Source organism: Gavialis gangeticus, unplaced genomic scaffold (assembly GCF_001723915.1).
Source record: "Gavialis gangeticus isolate Ggan-Ray unplaced genomic scaffold, GavGan_comp1, whole genome shotgun sequence".
Lineage (NCBI taxonomy): Eukaryota > Metazoa > Chordata > Crocodylia > Gavialidae > Gavialis > Gavialis gangeticus.
In genome coordinates, this window is record NW_017729025.1 from 10,321,772 (window position 1) to 10,327,673 (window position 5,902).

Sequence of the window (5,902 nt, forward strand, 5' to 3'; positions counted from 1 at the left end):
TTGTGTGTTTGTGTGTTTGTGTGTTTGTGTGTTTGTGTGGGAAGCTTCTTCTGAAGGTGGCAATGTTACCACAGCAGTAATTTTAGGCACACAGTAGGAATCAAATCTATAACTGTTGTACAACTAGCTTTTGGGTACTGCAACAATACCAGGTATGATCGGAAGGTAGTTTTGTAAGTATTGGTTCCAAAACGACTGAATATTTGACCAGTCTTACCAGGATTCTTTCTAGCCAGGTCTCTAAATTGAGACATTGACCAGTATGAGGGGGATAAAAACAGATGGGATTGGGAGAGAGAAGTTGGAGAGGCCTTTTGAAGAAAATATAGCAATTGAGCCTGATCATCTCCCCCACTCCATTCTGGCTCCTACAAGTGGTACATATAAGGAGTCTGTTCTCCCATCCTGCTCTGTGCGGCTTCAACTTCATGGCCTTCCTAGTGCCAAAAATAATTGGTTAGATCTTGCTAGAGGAGCAGCAAAATGAAATGGATTAGATTCTTGTGCGACTGCAGTGTTGCCTGTAGTGTGATGCACAGCAGGTAAGCTTCGGCATTGCTGTCAAGAACTACATTAACTTTTCATTTCTGCAAAAATAAATAAGAAATTTTCAGGTTGGCTGTCCTTGGATTAATGGGGCCACATGACTTTTAGGAGTCTTAGCCAAATTACAGCAAAATCAGTCTCGAATGATTCTGAAGATTTCCTGTTTGTGATTAGGCAGTGAGTTTGCTCTTCTCAGCTAGCAATTGGACACAATCATGCCTTGATTGCCGTTTAATGTTTGACTGATCACTTTCATTAATCAAATACCATTTAATAATCTGATGAAAATCAGTTAATTGCAGATCTGTGGAAGCAAATCTTAAACAGGCCTTTACATGTATTATGTGTAGTTTAGTTGCAAATGTTCTTACTTGTTTTTTATTTTTATATTTTTCTTTTGTTCCCCTTGTACCTACCAAGGTAATTTATAACCCTTATTTTTCCTGCCATTTCTCAGTACCAGTAGTCAGTGCATTTTTTTCCACTCAAACCGATAAAAGGAACTCCTCTTTGGCTCTAATTTTATATTCCTTCCTGTCTGTTTCCCCTCTGTGGTGGACTTTAAAAACAATACTTGCATTGACATTTCACATGGAGTAACAGCCTGGGAATAATTAGGACTTGTTTGAAAATGGAATCTGTAGATATGGATACCACGAGAGAGGCTCCCTGGGCCAGCACTACCAGCTGGAAGTAGGGTCCACAAAGAGACCCCATAGTCCAAAGCAGCTCTGGATTTGAGAAGCTGTCCCTCTAGTTCTGTGGTCGGTGTAGGTGGGATGATGAAACTGTTCTGGGCAATAATGATCTAATTGGACATGGGATCCTTCAATCAAGCAGTTTCACAAGTGACATGTAGAACTGTACCCTTGGTTGGTATAAATCAGCAGAGCTCCTCAGACTTCCCCACTGGTCATCTGTAGCTGAAGCCCAGGTCTGCATGGGTTTGTCAAACTACCGTGAAATAAGATTAAATATTACTCCTGAGAATCAAGAAGAGTGGATTGAAGCAAAGTGAACTTGCCTCTCCCTGGCATATGTGGTACTTGCAGCTCAGTTCCCAGGCAGTGAGTTGGGCAACCACATGTAAAATACTTAAATACTATGGAGCAGCTGAGGGTGGGCTGCCTGCTTGCCAAGTGAGGGTCTGCAACAAAATAAGCTATTGGTTTGATAAAGCCTTTGGCATAAGAAGAGCTAAGAGCAACTGCAGGAGATGGGTTGGAACCCCAAATAGGAGCAGCGCTTAATACAAACCTAAGGCTCTTTGCCAATGTGTAAACAGACTCTGTCACCCTTGGGGAAGCTTCAGTGCTGTGTTCCCCGGCCTGGCACGTGTAGTGCAGAAGTGGGTTTGTGGAGCACGCTAGAGAGCTGCGTTCCCAGCAGTGCTGCGGAAGTGGTAGAGGCGTAGTGTTACTTGGAACAACTTTCTTTTGAAATGGATAGCTCGGGATTATATTTCCGCTCTGCACAGCGGAAGCGTTGGCCAAGAGGGAACTATAGCTCTAATGAGCTGTTAGAAATCAGTGGTAAGTTCTTGCCAGTAGCCTGGCATGAGATGCAAGTCACAAGAATGGGCACTTAGGAGAGAGGCAGTGCAGCTGCTGGTCTTGAATGGTCTGGCCAGAAATGCCCAGAAGTATTTAACTAAGGCTCTTCTTGGGGTATAGTTCTGCTTTGCTTGATCTCCTGTGGACCCTGTATATGGCACATCCTGCAGACAGATTTGCACAAGGGGCTCCTGTTCAGGAAGTCTCCTTGGTGCCAGGTTTGCTCACCCACAGCAGATTTCTGCATGAAATGGATGAGTTCCCCATCTGTGAGCTTGCTGTTGCTGCTGGATTCTAGGCAAGCTTTGCAAATATCTCTCTTGCGTGGGACTGGATGGGGCCTTCTGGGGCTTCATGCCTAACCCAAGCCCTCACTGGCAGCATCACTGTATACTCTTGTTCACAGATGTATCGAGCTGGACCTTTAAAACTATATGCATTTCTTGATCCAGCCTGTTTTGAGATCCTCCTTTTCTCTGATGCTTAATACTCTTCTTCTCTCTTTCAGCCTAACCTTACTCCTGACCAGTCTGTATCCATGTCTGTCTCATACCAACTGAGTAGCTAGCACTTAAAACCAAAACAACAACTCTACTGCAAAGAGAATTTTTAAAGCTACACAGGAGTTTGCAAGTCAGCTACTGCCTAATCTATATTACAGATGGGTGCAAGGGATAAAATTTGGATCTGGAGCCTATATTACTGTCTTAAGTCTGTGGCTTCAGAGCGTAGTAAGCTACATTGCATTTATTGTTTATTAAGATTGTTGCCAGAGTAGCTGGTGGGCTGCAGGTTCACACCTAACCTTGGTCTACACTAGCTTCTCGATAGAGATGCACACCCATTGCTTTGTGGAACTGTTACACCTGGAATACTCCAATGCTTCCTTAAAGTGGAAATGAGTTTGGACTGCATTTACAGGGGAGGCTGCTGTAAAGAGCTGGGGAATTTGATGTTTTAGAGGAAGTCAAAAAGAAATACTTGAGGGAGGTTGGGTACCAGAAGCTGGCTACACTTAAAGCTTGCTAGGATGACTGTGTACCTTGCTGCAGAAAGCAGTACAGACTCATGAAGGAGACCTATGGGGCAGTTAAAGAAATGTTCAGACTTGGAAATGAGGAAGAAGTTGTTGGACTAGTTGAGGAGTAGGGGGGATGGAGGAAGGAAGAGATGCAGAGTTGGAGTCGTGGAGACCTCTGAGCTCCTGAGTAGAAGAACCTTGGATTCCAAACCCAGTTCTTCCTGAAAGCTACACAAAATGGCACCTTCCTATTGCACACACTCCTCCAGGTCAGATATGCTTGTAGTAACAAAATGAAATATTTGCTGTTTCTTCTTGCTCTTATTTCCTAATGCAGCCAAATGACTCATGGTCTCTAACTTCTTGGCAATCAACAGCAGAAGTGGTCAAAGTTCTGCCTGGTTGCTCCTGCCCACACCTATTGCAGGCAGGGCAATAGCATAAGTGTTTTTAGGAATATAGTCTAGCCCACAAACTTTCTGATGTGGAATGGAAAAACCCGGTAGGGTGCTACCAGCAGTAACTTTATACTGCACAGAATGGGGGTTATTGCCTAGGGGGTTATTACTCCAAGTGCACAAACACTCTTGCAACCTTTGCCACAAATGCTACTCATGCAATTCGGGGGCCTGTACTAAGGGCATAACTGGTTCAATACTGTTTGTCCAGCACTGTGAAAACAAGGTTTAGCTCTGTCTGTATATAGGATAAATACAGATGTAATCATTAACAAATCATGTTGCAGCCCTGGACTTTTGAACTAAGAGTGCTGTTGATCCATGCATCTGTGCTATGTCCCAGAAACCTGGCTGAGACTATCCAGGATCCAAATAAGATGTTAAAGAAGCATGTGGTAGTGTCTAATTCAAAACACTTAATTCTCACATCTTAATTTGTGTTTTTTATCTTCTCAGAGTTTCCCAAGTAGCAAGGGCAACAGGTAATTATTTAGGACACAGACTCAGTACCACACTTGGACAGGTCAGTTGTTCAGAACCACTAGAACAGCTAAACCGTGGCATGAACACATGCACTGATGGCAGCTGGCTCTGATTTAATATACTGTTAGATTCGGAGGACTTCGTGAAAGAAGGAAAACATATCCAATGTAATACTTCATCTTATGAGAGGGCGTTAAACCTTTTTGTAAATCCCTTTCTCGAATGGTACTGTATTGGATCGCCATAAAAATATATTGTCAACAGAAAAGGTGACTTGACAGCAAATGAAGGCCTGGCAATGGAAGATAGCCAGGTCCAGCTGATGGAACTGCATAGACTAGTAGGTCCATCCTGGGGTCTGTGAGCTGGCATGGAAAAAACTTTGGCGAGCTCTACACTAAATCCTTCAGCTGCCAAACTGCATGGCTTAAAGTGTTTGCATGCTTGTCATACTTGCCATGGATGTGACACTTTCACTGTTGAGGTCCCTTTTTGTTGGAACCACCTTCTTAAGCAGGTTTCCTTCTTGCCCATTAAGATAAGAAAATTCAAACTCTCACCAGTACTAAGGTTAGCCAATCGAAATGCTCATCTGCCCATACCCCATGAGGCAATTGTATCAATATTAAAGGGTGCTGACATGAACTTGGGAGCAGTTCTGTCTGGCTGACTGTAGACACAAGTGTAGCAGAACTGCTCTGGTTTTAACTCTGCTTCATTTGGAGGGTGTGGACACGCATAACAATATCTTGATTAGAAGTGGTTCACAATTGTCTGGAGTACAGGCAGTCCTCACACTTACGGCGAGTTATGTTCCTGGAAAAGGTGCTGTAAGTCGAAACTATGCAAGTCCAATCTGATTTCCCGCCCCCTATAGGAACAATGTTATAATAGGGGGTTACATTCCTGACCAAGGGCCTGATGCCCAACTTTAAATAGTTCATTTAAATATGGTGTTTATGGTCATTTCTATAAAATCGACTATAAATGATATACACTATACAGTACAAAGCTTTCTGAAGTGTACTGTATACAAATCAATTAAACAAGGCAATACAGTAACTAATCACGTAATTTTATTTAATTGGAAGGTGAAGGAACACCTTCATTAGGGTCATGACATTCAGAAGGGCTTCTTTGGGGAGATTTTGGGGAGACTTAGGACCACTTGATGGCTTTTTGAGAGACTGATCCAGGGATGTTTGTTTTGCTGCCCTGTCTTTCTCATTGTGAATTTCCCCGTGGTGCCATAAGTGTGAGGATCCAGTGCCGTAAGTAATAACGTGGGTATAAATGGCGGAGCACCGCAAGTGCGAATTGCTGTAAGTCAAGGACTGCCTGTACTGTGGCTCTGACACCAAGGGTGGGAGAGAGCACCCAGCCCAGCATGCCTTGCAGTGTGGGGGAGGGACAGTAATTGCAGCTATGTTTTGGGGAGATCGTGCTTTGAGTGACGTGGTTGATTTTTCTGGGGGTTTTTTTTTCTTTTCTGAGATTTACAACAAGCTGATCTGTGACTTGCTGGAGCCAGCTCTGCCTGGTCCGAACCACAAGAGGCAGACGCTGTGGCTGTGTGAACACCAGAATGGTAATCCCTGCATCCAAGAACTGAACTGGATCCATGTCCAAGATGCTGACAACACCTGGAAGCTCTGAGGCTGGGTCTGAAAAACCAGAGCTTTGCCAGCACTCACCTGAACCAGAACTCCAGCCAGTCACAGGTTCTCTTCCAGCTGGATTCTTCACCTAAGAGGAGGCAGCAGTGAGATGGTCCCCAAAATGAGCGAGCTGTCCCTGTGCAACTTCACCAGCTCAGGGCATTTCAAGGACCAGAAGAGCAG

At 44.0% G+C, this 5,902-nt stretch overlaps 1 protein-coding gene across 1 annotated transcript in view; it reads left to right on the forward strand.

The window, feature by feature from the left end:
* Positions 1-5,902, forward strand: part of DHRS7 (dehydrogenase/reductase 7) — a 38,864-nt gene that overhangs the window by 638 nt on the left and 32,324 nt on the right. The gene's annotated exons all lie outside the window — the stretch shown is intronic.